The sequence below is a fragment of the Cetorhinus maximus genome, chromosome 9 (assembly GCF_964194155.1).
Source record: "Cetorhinus maximus chromosome 9, sCetMax3.hap1.1, whole genome shotgun sequence".
Lineage (NCBI taxonomy): Eukaryota > Metazoa > Chordata > Chondrichthyes > Lamniformes > Cetorhinidae > Cetorhinus > Cetorhinus maximus.
Window position 1 is genome coordinate 89,074,472 of NC_135887.1, and position 16,056 is coordinate 89,090,527.

Consider the following 16,056-nt stretch of genomic DNA (forward strand, 5'->3'; position numbering starts at 1 on the left):
CAGATAGAAAGAACATGTACACACATTGTGCCTGTTTCACCTAAACAAAACAGGTGACAGCCATTTGCTGACTCATTCCTCAGGGCAGTGCCTTGACCAATCAGGGTCAAGTTGCCTGGTTTAAATTTCAAACAATGCTTGGCAGTTAACTGCCAGTCACATTCACAGGTGCATTCTCCATCCAATGCCTCTACCAATCAGTGTCCACTTGCCAACCAATCAGCACTCTCTTCTCATACAATATAAATTATTGTTTTCTCCTTACATTGGTATTCTTGTGAAGTGTCATGATGAGTGTAAGATGAAAAGTTTCAACATATCTCTTATTTTTCAGCAATACACAAGTTCTGTACTACCAAATGACTATTAGTTTAGAAAAGTTGAATTTTTTTGGCTGTTAGGATTTGGCTTACCTTTGGGGTTAGATTTCCATGCATGATTTTAAACTTTTCCCAACATTGCTCGAGGTGTTTATTTGCTGAAAAAGGAATTACTTATTGCAGTGTACAGTCTAGTTATAGTTGGAGCATTTTACAGTAAGATTTTATGATATAGCTTGCTTAAAAAAAAATTGTTTCATTTCAGATTTATTGTCCCAGTTGATTGGAAAAAAAAAACTATAATTGTTCCCTAATAACTTACTAAGCATATAGCTGAGCCATGGATAAAGCCCAGGAAGGCTGTGTGTTCAATCTCCTATGCAGGCACTGGTAAAAGAATTTTCATTTGTATAGCGTTTTTCACTTCCTCAGGACATTCCAAAGTGCAGGTCTGGGTACACAGATCATTAAAATATCATGAACAGAAACAGTAAGTAATCAAAAAGCCCAATGGAATTCTGGCATTTATATCCAGAGGAATAGAATACAAAGGGGAAAAGGCCTACTTAGACCACGTCTGGAGTATTGCGAGCGGTTCTGAGCACAACACCTTATGAAGGATATATTGGTCTTGGAGGGAGTACTGTGTAGATTTACTAGAACACCAACTCCTAACAGGAACAGTTGCGTATGCACAATTGGCCCCCATTCTGTCTGCCGGCATGTGTGGTTTCTCCCATCATGATGTCATTGTGTGTGCCTGATGTCCACCTGTGCTCATTGCCCCTCCCCTGAGCCCTCGCCATCCCCCTCCAGCCTGTTTTCTGTGCCCCCAACCTGAACTTCTGCTGGCCACAACCCCCTCCAGAGCTCTCGCCACCCTGCTTGCTGCCTCTCGCTTAGCACCCCTCTCCCGAGCCCTCACTGCTTCCACTCGCTGCTTCTCTACTAAGCCCTCACCACCTCCGCTCTTGTGAAGTTGCGAATTTGAAGAAGCCACTGAGCTTTCAAGCCAGAGAAGTCTTTGATTTCAGAAAGCAATCAATTTCTGAACCTTTTTTTGGATTTCCACAGCAGAGTGGAAGAGAGTGAAAGTCGTGTGGTATACCTTTACTAAAGTAACAGCAGTTATTCCCTTGGGTAATATTACTGGAATTTTATAGTTAAAATCTATAAGTAAGGTGTTGCCAAGTAGTTTACTTGTGTGTTCTGACCAAGTGGGTTTTTTTTCTCGGGGATGTTTCGTAGGATTGTTTCAACTGTGTAACTTTATTATTCACCGGACTAGTAATCCAGAGGTCCAGGCCAATGCTCTAGAGACTGGGGTTCAAATCCAACCATGGCAGATAGTGGAATTTGAATTCAGTGAATAAATATGGAATTAAAAAGCTAGCCTCGGTAATAGTGACCATGAAACCATTGTCAATTATCGTAAAACCCATTTGGTTCACTCATGTCCTTTAGGGAAGATAATCTGCTATCCTTACCATGTTTACCTACATGTGACTCCAGATCAGGAGCAGTGTGGTTGACTCTTAACTGCTCCCTGAAATGGCCTAGCTGTTGTAGGTTGTATCAAAGCTGCTACAAAGCCAACAAAAAGAAATGAAACTGGATGGATCACCCGTCTTCGAACTGGGAAGCAACAATGGCAAAATCAGCCCTGCCGACCCTGCAAAGTCCTCCTTGCATCTGGGGGCTTATGCCAAAATTGGTAGAACTGTCCCATAGACTAGTCAAGCAACAGCCTGACAGTCATACTCAGAGAATCATATCCTACAGACAGCGTCCCAGACACAACCATTACCATCCCTGGGTATGTCTTGCCCGCTGACAGGACAGACCCACCAGAGTTGATGGCACGGTGGTATGAGTTGGGAGGGAGTTGCCTCGAAGTTATCACCACCTACCGCCCCTCAGCTGATGAATCAGTACTCTTCCATGTTGAACACTACTCAAAGGAAGCACTGAGGTGGTTAAGGCACAGAATGTACTCTCAGTGGGGGACTTCTTTATCCATCACCAAGAATAGCTTGGTAGCACCACTACTGACCAAACTGGCTGAGTCATAAAGGTCTTAGCTGCTACATTGGGTCTGCGGCAGGTGGTGAGGGTACCAACAAGAGGGAAAAACCTACTTGACCAATCTACTTGTCGCGGATGCATCTGTCCATGATAGTATTGGTATGACTGACCACCGCACAGTCCTTGTGGAGATGAAGTCCTGGCTTCATATCGAGGATATTTTCCATGTTATGTGGCGCTATGACCATGTGATTTCGAACAGATCTAGTGACTCAAAACTGGGCATCCATGAGGCGCAGTGGGCCATCAAGAGCAGCAGAATTGTATCCAACCACATTCTGTAACCTCTTAGCCTGGTATATCCCCACCCTACAATAACCATCAAGCCATGTGATCAACCACGGTTCAATGAAGAATGCAGGAAGGCATGCCAGAAGCAGCACCAGGCATACCTAAATATGAGGTGTCGATCTAGTGAAACTACATCACAGGAATACTTGCATGCCAAACAGTGAAAGCAGCATGTGATTGTCAGAGCTAAGTGATCCCATGACCAACGGATCAGGTCTGCAGCCCTGCCACATCCAGTTGTGAATGGTGGTAGCCAATTAAACAACTAACTGGAGGAGGAGACTCCACAGATATCTTCATCCTCAATGATGGGGGAGGCCAGCACATTTGTGCAAAAGATGAGGCTGAAGCATTTGCAATGATCTTCAGCCAGAAGTGCCAAGTGGATAATCCAACTCTCCATCCTCCTAAGGTCCCCAGCATCACAGATGCTAGTCTTCAGCCAATTCAGTTCACTCTAAATGATGCCAAGAAATGGCTGAAGGCCATTGCAAAGGCCATGGGCCCTGACAACATTCCAACAATAGTACTGAAGTCTTGTGCTCTAGAACTAGCTGCACCCTTATCCAAGCTGTTCCAGTACTGCTACAACACTGGCATCTACCCTCAATGTGGAAAACTGCCCAGGTAAGTCCTGTCCACAAAAAGCAAGGCAAATCCAACCTGGTCAATTACCATCTCATCATTCTACCGTCGATCATCAGCAAAGTGATGGAAAGTGTCGTTGACAGTGCTGTCAAGTGGCACTTACTCAACAATAACCTCCTCACTGACACTCAGTTTGGGTTCCTCAAAGGCCACTTAGCTCCCGACCTCATTATAGCCTTGGTCCAAACATGGACAAACAAGCTGAACTCCTGAAGCGAGGAGTGAGTGACTGCCCTTGATATCAAGAAAGAGTTTGAATGAGTGTGGCATCATGAAGCCCTAGGAAACTGGAGTTGATGGGAATTAGGGAGAAAACTCTTCACTGGTTGGAGTCATACCTAGCGCAAAGGAAGATGGTTGTGGTTGTTGGAGTTCAATCATCTCAGTCCTGAGACATTGCTGCAGGAGTTCCTCAGGGTAGTGTCCTAGGCACAACCACCTTCAGCTCTTCCACCAATGACCTTCCTTCCACATAAGGTCAGAAGTGGGGATGTTCGCTGATGATTGCACAATGTTCACCATTCACAGCGACTCAGATACTGAAGCAGTCCCTGTCCTTATGCAGCAAGACCTGGACAACATTCAGGCTTGGGTTGATAAGTAGCAAGTCACATTCATGCCACACAAATGCTAGGCAATGACCACCTCCTAGACTAGCCATATAAATACTGTGGCTGCAAGAGCAGGTCAGAGGCTGGGAATTCTGTGAAGAGTTACTCCCCTCCTGACTCCCAGAAGCCTGTCCACCATCTACAAGGCACAGGTCAGGAATGTGATGGAATATTCTCCACTTGCCTGAATGAGTGCAGCTCTAACAACATTCAAGAAGCTTAACACCATCCCAGAGAAAACCGCTCACTTGATTGGCACCCCAGCCACCACCTTCAATATTCACTCCCTCTGCCACTGATGCACTGTGGCAGTGGCGTGTACCAGCTTCAAGCTGCACTGCAGCAGCTCAGTAAGGCTCCTTCTACAGCACCTTCCAAACCTGTGACCTCTACCATCTAGAATAACAAGGGCAACAGATGCATGGCAACACCACCACCTATAAGTTCCCCTCCAAGTCACACACCACGCTGACTTGGAGCTATATCACTGTTCCTCCACTGCAATTACCTCCCTAACAGCGCTCTGAGTGTACCTACACCATATGGACTGGTTCAAGAAGGCAACTCACCATAACCTTTTCAAGGGCAGTTAGGGATGGGGAATAGAAATGCTGACCTAGCCAGCGACACCCACATCCCATGAAAATAATTTTTAAAAAGGGTGGAGTGGCTGCCAGGTGGATACACAGCAAATGCAGCCTTACTGGAATAATACTTGGACTCCAAGGGTAAAGTTATGAGGAAGGATTAAACAAACTAGGACTATACTCCCTGGAATTTAGAAGGTTCAGGTTGATTTGATCAAAGTTTTTAAAGGGAACAGATAGGGTAGATAGAAAGTAGTTTTGCCAGCTGGAGGCAGGGGGGAGGTATGGGACTAGGGGTGCCATAGTATAAAAATTAGAGCCAGGCCTTTCAGGAATAAAATTAGGAAACAATTCCTTATGCAAAGGGTGGTAGAAGTTTGGAACACTTTTCCACAAATGATGATTGATGCTAGATAAATTGTTAATTTTAAAACTAAGATTGATAGATTTTTGTTAGCCCAAGGTATTTTTTAAAATTCATTTATAGGATGTGGGTGTCACTGATTAGGCCAGCATTTATTGCCCATCCCTAATTGCCCTTGAGAAGGTGGTGTGAGCTGCCTTCTTGAACTGCTGCAGTCCATGTGGTGTAGGTGCACCCATAGAGCTGTTCGGGAGGGAGTTCCAGGATTTTGACTCAGTGACTGTGAAGGAACGGCAATATCTTTCCAGGTCAAGATGGTGAGTGGCTTGGAGGGGAACTTCCAGGTGATGACGTCCCCATGTGTCTGTTGCCTTTTTCCTTCTAGATGGTAGCAGTGTGGGTTGGAAGGTGCTGTGTAAGGATCCATGGTGAGTTTCTGCAGTGATCTTGTAGATGGTATACATTGCTGCCACTGTTTGTCAATGGTGTAGGGATTGAATGTTTGTGGAAAGGGTGCCAATCAAGCAGGCTGCTTTGTCCTGGATGGTGTCCAGCTTATTGAGTGTTGTTGAAGCTGCACTCATCCAGGCAAGTGGAGAGTATTCCATTACACTCCTGATTTGTGCCTTGTAAATGGTGGACAGGCTTTGGGGAGTCAGGAGGTGAGTTTTTTTTTTCCTAGCGTCTGACTTATTCTTGTAGCCAGAGTATTTATATGGCTAGTCCAGTTCAGTTTCTGGTCAATGGTAACCCCTAGGATGTTGATAGTTGGGATTCAGTGATGGTAATGCCATTGAATGTCATAGGGTGATGGTTAGATTCTCCCTTGTTGGAGATGGTCATTGCCTGGCTTTGTGTGGTATGAATGTTACTTACCACTTGTCAGCCCAAGCCTGGATATTGTCCAGGTCTCTCTGCAGTTGGACATGGACTGCTTCAGTATCTGAGGAGTCACAAATGGTGCTGAACATTGTGCAATCATCAGTGAACATCCCCACTTCTGACCTTATGATGGAAGGATGATCATTGATGAAACAACCGAAGATGGTTGGGCTGAGGACACCACCCTGAGGAGCTCCTGCAGTGATGTCCTAGAACTGAGACAATTGACCTCCAACAACCACAATCATCTTCCTTTGTGCTTAGGGATATGGGTCAAAAATAGGTGCAAAAAGTTGTTACAAATCAGCCATGATCTCATTGAATAATGGAATGGGCTTAAGGAGCTTCATGGTTTTCTCCTGTCCCTATGTTCCTATGCTTTACAACTCAGGAAACCTTTTTATTTAGGCAAACAGGGCACCAATTTGTATGTCAGATCCCTCAAAAACCAATGAGGTAAATGACCAGATATTTTGTTTTGTTGGTTTCGGTTGAAGGATAAATGTTGGCAGGTGAACTCTGCTGTTCTTTGAATAGTGCATCATCCACTTGAGAAGGCAGGCAGATGGTAGTTGCGGAATTACAACAGAAAGCTTCATTCCCAAAATTAAATCAGAAAATACTTGTCAGACCCTGTGGACAGAGAAGCAGAGTTAGCATTTCATCAGAACTTTTGTTGTTACATTCCTGGGTTGGGTGGGAATAATTCATGTTTGCAATCCTACTCAGTGTGCAGTTATGCATTTTTGCCCTTAAGGCTCATGTATGAATTGTATGAGTTACTTGGAAGAGATACCAGGGGCAAGCACACCCTTGGAACTCTTCCATAACAAGGGATCAGACCTTCAGGAAAGGAAAATTAAAAGGAAGCTCAATGTAATATTTGTGTGTACATAGCCAAGAAAGCTTTTAAGTTGGAAGAATTCCTGTACTGAATGTAAAACAAAGAGGAGAGAAAATGCAGATGTTGTTTTTCCTTATGCAGGATGAAGCAAAGAAATCTCAATTAAATTAAATTAAGGAATACCAAATTGCTGTGTTCCTGTTACAAATTTGTCAGTCTTGCACCCATATTTTGGCTTTAAATGGCTGTCAGGATGAAGATTGAAAGCTTCAGGTTAAGAGTACATGTGCTTTGCACTTCTGAAATTAACCAACCTTGTGAAAAATAAAACATATTAGTTGGCTGAAGGCAAATTTTTTCTATGGGTTAGTTTCTTTAAGTGAATGTTTTAATGATTTTCAGGTGCGTAATGGGCTTTAAGTACTTCATTACTGTAGTTATCAAAGTGGTTGATGTTTTAAATGCAAGTAAAAAGCAAAATACATCAGATGCTGGAAGTCTGAAACAAAAACAAAATAACGGAGAAACAGCAGTAGGAGTCCATGCCATTTGAACAAATGCAGAAAATAGACAATAATGAGGGATTTGTCTATTTTTGTGAAAAGCAACTTTTAATTGATCTGCATTGAATCCTTTAATTAGTATCGAATAAGAGGTAAAACTTGCATTTATATAGAGTTTATATCTTTCAGATATGTTTCAATGTTACTTTAATGTGCAGAACATATTGTTTCATTGAGGTGAGGTAAGAATAAACTGGAGCTCTTATGACTTCCCAGTAAGTGATGGGGGGTGTGGGTGGCTCTTGGGAAGCAGGGCCTGTTACATGGATAAAGGTTGTGTGGGAGAAACTAGTTGAGTGCAAATGAATAATGGGGAATTAATAGCTATCAGTAGAAAAGGGGTATAAGGTAAAGCAGCACTTATCATAAATGGTGTGGTGAGGTGAAGCAGAGCTTAGTACTGCAATGGGAATTTGAAGAAACATGTCTCACCCTCTAATGGTGTCATTTTAGAGGGGCAGAGAAGAATTGTCTTATTGTTCCAATGTGTTCCAACTGTGTTGTATTGGTTGGGGGATAGTAATGAATTGAGTAATGAAAAGTGCATACCAAGATTCAAAGCTTTAAACACTTGAGTAAAGTAGCAGAAGATTTTTAAAATTAATTGCATCATGCTTGAAGCAGCTGTGGATTCATTAAAACTTGCTGTGTGTAACACAATTTAGTTTGTTACCATGAACATTGCCATTTATTATTCCTTTAAATGTTACTGGAATTTCATTTAAACTGTATCCTGCGAAAATAAATTAAACCATGATATTTTTAAAGCTCATTAGATTGATTTAATAGAAATTTTGCTGTTTATAACAGTAGTAATTAGCTGAGAGAAATTAATTTTTTTCTGTAATTTGCCACCTGTAAAATTGAGCATAAATAGTGAATGTGAGAGGTAGTGTAAAGCTAGAGTACCCTGGTGGAGCATGAGGGGGAGTGCTCTTTTTATTGGGAGGGAAGAGGAGGAAAACAAATTGCTAGCGTTCATTGTTTATTCACCTTCCTTGACCAAAGTTTCAGTCAGATTATTCCTCTGTCCCCAGACTAACACCTTAGCCAGATGTATCTAACAAAACTGGGATAACTGCTTGAAAGTGCAACATTTTTAGTTACCAGCACCCTGCAATGTTGAACACCATTTATCCCCCTCCATCTCTTTCTTTGCTGAGAACCTTGGTTATGGACCTGTTCGAATTTACATTGGAACTTTCATTATCTGCTTTTCTGGTTTTCTATCAGAATTTTCACAGAACAAAGCTGTGCGAAAAGTTTCCTCATTATACAGCCTACTTTTTAAAAACTATTTATATTTAAAACAAAAACAAAAATACCTGGAAAAACTCAGCAGGTCTGGCAGCATCTGTGGATAGAAGCACAGTTAACGTTTCGAGTCCGAATGACCCTTCAACAGAACTAAGTAAAAATAGAAGAGAGGTGAAATATAAGCTGGTTGTAGGGCGGGGGGGGAGACAAGAAGAGCTGGATAGAGGGCCAGTGATAGGTGGAGATAACCAAAAGATGTCACAGACAAAAGGACAAAGAGATGTTGAAGGTGGTGATATTATCTAAAGGAATGTGCTAATTAAGGGTAGAAAGCAGGACGAGCAAGGCACAGATAGCCCTAGTGGGGGTGGGGTGGGGGGAAGGGATCGAAATAGGCTAAAAGGTAGAAATAAAACAGTGGATGGAAATATACTTAAAAATAATGGAAGTAGGTGGGAAAAGAAAAATCTATATAAATTATTGGAAAAAACAAAAAGAGGGGGAAAATCGGAAAGAGGGTGGGGATGGAGGAGAGAGTTCATGATCTAAAATTGTTGAACTCAATATTCAGTCCGGAAGTCTGTAAAGTGCCTAGTCGGAAGATGAGGTGCTGTTCCTCCAGTTTGCGTTGAACTTCACTGGAACAATGTAGTAGGCCAAGGACAGACATGTGGGCATGAGAGCAGGGTGGAGTGTTGAAATGGCAAGCGACAGGGAGGTCTAGGTAATACTTGCGGACAGACTGAAGGTGTTCTGCAAAGCGGTCACCCAGTCTGCGTTTGGTCTCCCCAATGTAGAGGAAACCACATTGGGAACAACGAATGCAGTAGACTAAGTTGAGGGAAGTGCAAGTGAAATGCTGCTTCACTTGAAAGGAGTGTTTGCGCCCTTGGACGGTGAGGAGAGGGGAAGTAAAGGGGCAGGTGTTGCACCTTCTGCGGTTGCATGGGAAGGTGCCGTGGGAGGGGGTTGAGGTGTAGGGGATGATGGGGGAGTGGACCAGGGTGTCCCGGAGGGAACGATCCCTGCAGAATGCCGCCGGCGGGTGAAGGGAAGATATGTTTGGTGGTGGCATCATGCTGGAGTTGGCGGAAATGGCGGAGGATGATCCTTTGAATGCGGAGACTGGTGGGGTGATAAGTGAGGACAAGGGGGACCCTATCATGTTTCTGGGAGGGAGAAGAAGGTGTGAGGGCGGATGCGCAGGAGATGGGCCGGACACGGTTGAGAGCCCTGTCAACCACCGTGGGTGGAAAACCTCGGTTAAGGAAGAAGGAGGACACGTCAGAGGAACTGTTTTTGAAGGTAGCATCATCAGAACAGATGCGACGGAGGCGAAGGAATTGAGAGAATGGGATGGAGTCCTTACAGGAAGTGGGTTGTGAGGAGCTGTAGTCAAGGTAGCTGTGGGAAATTATGCTGCCAGGCCTGCTGAGTTTTTCCAGGTATTTTTGTTTTTGGTTTGGATTTCCAACATCCGCAGTTTTTTTGCTTTTATCTATTTATATTTAAGTTGGTTTCTTTTTCTTCGTTTCCTTTTCTTGGTAAAATAAAACTCCATTATGCTTTTGTTGTTTGTAGTTTTTTTTATTCTTATGGCAAAATGTTGCTGTATCATGTCTAGAAAAATTGACCATTACTGATTGCTATCCACTTTGATATCCCTACTATTTCCTGCATAATGCAATGTACATAGACCATGAGGTAAGACTGAAAGGAAATTTATCCCTATTTGCTGCTTGTTATTTTCATCTCCTTCCTATCTTAATTTTATGATACAATTCAACAAAATGAAAAACTTTCATCAAGGAAAGCAGTGGTTTGCACTTTTGTCATAAGGTCCATACTTTACAAAAGTTATTACTATTTGAAAGTTGTTTTATTGATCTGTTCTTCATGACTTAAGTTGTGATTTGATTGGACTTGTGAAAATATATAAAGGAAGCTGTTCGTTTTGTTTAGAGTGCATGTGACTTGCATACTAAATTCCTTTATTCTTGGCAAGAAACAAACTCAAGCTGCTAACAGTACAGATGGATCCATAGACCAGAAATTTTAATTAACTGTTTTGGCCTCTAGTGCAGTTACATTTTTATAGATGTTGTGCAAAATGTATTTGTCATTGGTGTCCGGCTGCACAGCTTTGCTGATGGATTCCCAGTTGTTTTAAAGTTTAACTCTTGAAACTTAAGAACTATGAATTGTCAAAGCAAACCACTGCAGATGCTGGAAATCTGAAATAAAAACAGAAAAACTGGAAATACTCAGAATGTCAGACAGCATCTGTGGAGAGAAAAACAGACTTAACGTTTTGGCTCGTTGATTGTTCTGATGAAGGGTCATTGACCTGAAATGTTGGTTCTGTTTCTCATTCCACTGATATTGCCTGATCTGCTGAGTGTTTCTAGCATTTTCTGTTTTTATTTTGAATTTTCAAACCTGGCAATGGCCATTAATTAAATTGTTTCATTTTAGTCAAAATACTCATGACTTCTCCAGATTTTCACTGGCTATAGACCCGAAGAACTAAATGATAATACTGCCAGACAGTGAAGTTGAATAGTTTGGACTATGCATCATGTAATACAGATTTGATGTGAAACAACCCATGCCCCTTTTGCTGATTTGTACTTATTGCACAACCTGTATCTGTGTTTAGTATTAACTCAAGTTTTTGAGAATATCTGGCACAATGCAGACATTACATTCGAGTGTTGAAAGTTGTAAAACACATCGTGAAAGAAGTGCAATGGTGTCATGCTCTTTTTTTGAACAGGAATTTCTCAAATACAGGCATCTTCTAATCTGCAAAGAACAATTAAACTTGTTATTTCAAGTAATAATTATTTCGATTTATTACATTTTATAGACTTGAAGGAAAATTTAAAAACATCTCTAATTTAGCAGAGTAATGCATTGTGCCCTACAAGGTATAATGCTGTCATCATAAAATAGTACATCATCTGACTCAACACAACTAACAGCATGGGCAGAAGAATGAAACAGGAAATGTTAAATTTCTGCAGCCACTTAGGAAATTACAATAATGAACAGAGATCAAGAACTGTCCCATTATGAACAAGGAAAGAAAGAACTTTACACGAACATCAAATGTGAAGTTATTAATTAATCTGTTTTTGTGTGATGACTGAGGCAAGAATATTGGCCGGGACCTGGGAGAGCTCCCTGCTGCTCTTCATAGGATCTTCATGTACACCTGAGCAGGGCAGTAGGGCCGTGGTCTTATCTGAAAGATCATGCCTCTAATCATGTAGCTTCCTCAATGCTGATTCGAGGTGTTAACCTACATTATTTTCTCAAGTTCTAGAGGGAGCCTTCTGACTTGGAGGTGAGTGTGCTGTCACTAAACCAAGATGACATTGATATTGAGTCAAAAACAGAAAATGCTGGAAATATTCAGTAGGTTAGGCAGCATCTGTGAAGAGAGAGAAACAGTTAACACTTTAGGTGATGACTTTTCATCAGAACTGGGAAAGGTTTGAAATAGAAATGTAAATTTATCTGAGGGATAAAGTTCAAGTTAAATAATGGATAGTAACAATAAAAGGTTCTTTATTAAAACCTGAGGTATATGGCTAAGAGTTAAGTTAACTCTCCATAAAATAAAGTGATTACAGTACAGGAGAAGCAGCTGATTGATGAGTAGCTGGCGATTCTTCATTTATTTAAGTAGTAAGTTTAATTGTCTCATAACCAGAGACATGGCAGGGCAGCAGAGACCTATGGAATATGCATCCTGTTCTATGTCAGAACTCCAGGATGCATCTCGTATCCTGGACAACCAGAGGTACAGGAGATGTTATTAGCTACAGCAGTTCATGCTGCGGCTTTCAGAGTTTAAGCAGCAGCTGATGTTACTACAGCGTGCTGCTTGGATAGCACATTGGGTCGATCTGCAGCTTAAGGGTATATAGAGAGAGAGTGAATAGGTGACTGCCAGGCCATCAAGGATGAGCAGGTAGGTAGTGCAGGGGTCCCTGAGTGCATTTCATTCTCCAACAGTATTCAGTTCTGAATATTAGTGAGAATGGTTTCTCTGGGGAGTTCAGCTGGAGCCAATTCCATGGCTGGAGGAAGATTGGAAAAGCATTAGTGATAGGGGATTTGATAATTAGGCAACAGAACTACTGCAGGAACAAAGTTGCAAGGAAATTACAGAGAGATGCAAGAATTATACAGTAGTTATAATGGGGGACTTGAATTATCCTAATAGAATGGAATAGCAATAGCATAAAGATCAGAGAGGGGCAAGAGTTTCCAGTTGCAAGGTGGCCAAACTTTCTGAACCTTAGAGCTGCATATGATAATCTTCAGACATTTGAGAGTTGCAAGACACGAACAACCTTTTAGAGACATTTTTATTACTATTCTTGTACACACATTTGTGAGGAAAACTTTGTAAAACTATTATAATATCTTCCAGGCTTCCTTCACACACAATCCAGATAGTGTTGAAAGCACATAATCTTTACTGAGACACAAAGAGAACTAGCACATGCTCACTTTGCTTACTGCTTAACTTACTTTAGCAGCCTTGCTCTTCCATTGCGGAGAATTAGTCCAGTGGTTAGAAAAAAAAGATTGATTATACGTGGTGGTGTGAGGATTGGTTTGGGGTGGCGGGAGTTGTAACCACTGACTGAATAATAAGTTTGAATCGGAGCATCTGTCTCTCAATGCAGTCCATTCTTACATTCCTCTGTTCTGTATTAAACTGTTTCTTCCCTTTCCTGGACAGAGGCTGCTAGTCAGAGGCGAGAGTGTGGGTTAGGGACTCCAGAGAGGCTGCACCAAAATGGCACTGATCACATGGCCATATGCCAGACCGGCAAGCAACTCCTCCAAGTGCTACTGCCATTCTCCAGTTCTCTCCTGTGAAGCTGTTTGTGGCCATTTTAGGGCAGCCAATGTTTCCTCATAACTCAACTAACTTATGTTAAGTAATTAGTCTTGTTCTCTTTTCTGGACACCTTCAAAAAAAATTCAGAGGTGTCAGCTGTGGCTCAGTTCATAGCACCCTCGCCTTTGAATCAGAGGGTTGTGGGTTCATGTCCCACTCCCGGAAAACCAAGAACTGTGATTGTACTCGAAAGAGTTGTACTCTGTGACTGTTGATAACTCGAAAGAGTTTCAAAAAAAATTCAAGAGGTGTCAGCTGTGGCTCAGTTCATAGCACCCTCGCCTTTGAATCAGAGGGTTGTGGGTTCATGTCCCACTCCCGGAAACCAACAACTGTGATTGTACTCGAAAGAGTTGCAATCTGTGACTGTTGATAACTCGAAAGAGTTTCAAAAAAAATTCAGATCAAGACTTACAAAAGTGGCAGAACTATAAATCAGGCAGTAGCCAATTAGCTGCCTATTTAGCCGCACCCTGTTTAAAAGAGCTGCATGCAGCCTGTAAGCCACTGTATGGCCACCTGTGTTCTAGAGTGTGTTCAGGCAAATTTTATAGTTCAGTATGTTTCCAGTCCAACGAGGAAGGAGGTATTTCTGGATCTGATTCTGGGGAATGAGATGGGTCAAGCGGATCAAGTGTCAGTAGGGGGGCATAGGTTAAGAAAGTGGTTAGTAAAGCATACGGGATCCTGAGCTGTATAAATAGCGGCATAGAGTACAAAAGAAAGATATTTATGATAAACCTGTTTTAATTATGGTTCAGCCTCAGCTGGAGTATTGTGTCCAGTCCTGGGTGCCAAACTTTAGGAAGGATGTGAAGGCATTAGAGAGGGTACAGAAAATATTCATGAGACTAGTTCCAGGGATGACTAACTTTGGTTATGTAGATGGATTGAAGAAGCTGGGCTATTCTTGAAGAAGAGAACATTCAGGTAAAGTTGATAGAGGTGTGCAAAATCATGAGGTGTCTGGACTGAGTAGAGAGGGAGAAACTGTTCGGGTTGGTGGAAGGATTGAGAACCAGAGGACACAGTTTGAAGTTGATTGGCAAATCAAAGAAGCAGTGAGCGTATGAGGGAAAAAAAAAACATTTTATGCAGTGGGTGGTTAGGATCAGGAATGCACTGCCTGAGAATTGCGGAGGCAAATTAACTGAGGCCTTCAAAAGAAATTTGGATAATTATCTGAAGACAAATTTGCATGGCTACAGTGAAAAGATGGGGTAATGGGACTAGGTGAGTTGCTTTTGCAAAGAGCTGGCATGGACACAATGTGCTGCAACCATTCTATGATTCTATGAAAGAGTGGAGGTTTGGGTAAAAGAACAAAGAGAAGGTCTGTGAAAGGGTGGAAGTCAGAGATTAAATGACATAAGAGTGAGTGTTGCAAGGCCACAGGGAGTGACAATTGCACCAGTAAAGAAACAAAAGGTGTGTGTAGAGGAGATGTGAATGGCAGAATGATGAACAGCTGCCGTCTGAAAGCAAAATCAAGAAAAGAATGAGTTGAAACCAAAACCGAGTTGTTAGTTGAGTAGTTAGAAACTGGAGAAGATAAACGTGACTAAGCTACAGACCTCGAGGCTTGGGATGATTATCATCATAGAAGGATTGTTATTTAGAAAAGTGGATGGCCATGCTCAAAGGTGGTAGTTGTAAGGAAACCTGTAAGAAAATGGAGATCTTTACCTGGAGCCAGCGCAGTTCACACTGAGAAAAGATTTGAAGGATAGCAGAGGTGATGGTCCAATTCTAAGTAAATGATGCAGGGTGAAATTGTATAGGGACCTGTAAACTAGTGTAAACTAATCACCTCAAAATTCAAAAATAGTGTTAAGGTTCTCAATTATGGAGGAATGGAAGAAAGATCTTGCTGAGTGCAGATACATTGATCTTTAAAGATGGGGGTGCAGATGGAAAGGGCTATAAAGGAGGCATATTGAATTCTGGGTTTCAACATAGCGTTGTTATTTGTAAAAGCAGGGAAGTGATGTTGTGTTTGTACAAGACATTGTTCTGCCCACAGTTTCGATGTTGCAGCTTTGGACACTCCATGGCCATGAAAGGAGCATAGCAAAGTTTTGCTAGAATGAAATAAGGAATGTGATGTTATAGTTATGAAGAAAGGTTTGAAAGAGATTGAGGCTCTTTTATTTGAACAGAACATTAAGATCTGCAATAGCGATTTTGTGAATTGGGAGAAAAAGATGAGTAGACTCAGGATTATCAGTGGAATAATGAAAGGAGAAGTTAAATATTTTCAGTTTTTAGAAAATAAAATATTTCACCACAATTGGCTATTGAACAGACTAAAAGTATAATTTGAATATCTGAAAAGGTAAAATATTAAACTGAGAAAAGATAGCGAAATTTGATTTGATTAAGATAAGTCCATCTGAAGAACTAGCACTGACACAGGTCTTATGAAGATATGCTATTGTGCCAAACCAATGACACTGGCCTACAGCAGCCATTGAGTTGCATTTGTGAAGGCCACAAGCCTCTTTCTGGAGAGACAGAGTCAACGGAGCTCTGAGACAATGGCTAAGATAAACCCCAGATTGAAACCAGAGAGAGGTCACATGACCCATCTATTGGGTGTAATATATATTGGATTTGAAATAACAAACACAGACTGCCACAGGAACATGAGGGCAACAGCCTTATCCCCCCTCTCTCAAACCTC

General features: G+C 41.8%; 1 protein-coding gene across 5 annotated transcripts in view; it reads left to right on the forward strand.

The window, feature by feature from the left end:
- Positions 1-16,056, forward strand: part of dagla (diacylglycerol lipase, alpha) — a 485,173-nt gene that overhangs the window by 8,181 nt on the left and 460,936 nt on the right. The window contains exon 1 of one of the 5 annotated variants that reach the window (XM_078549080.1): positions 5,135-5,334. The exons of the other annotated variants lie outside the window; for them this stretch is intronic. The gene's annotated coding sequence lies outside the window, so the exon portion shown is untranslated. Of the gene's footprint in view, positions 1-5,134; positions 5,335-16,056 lie in introns of those variants that run through there. 5 annotated transcript variants of the gene reach the window in all.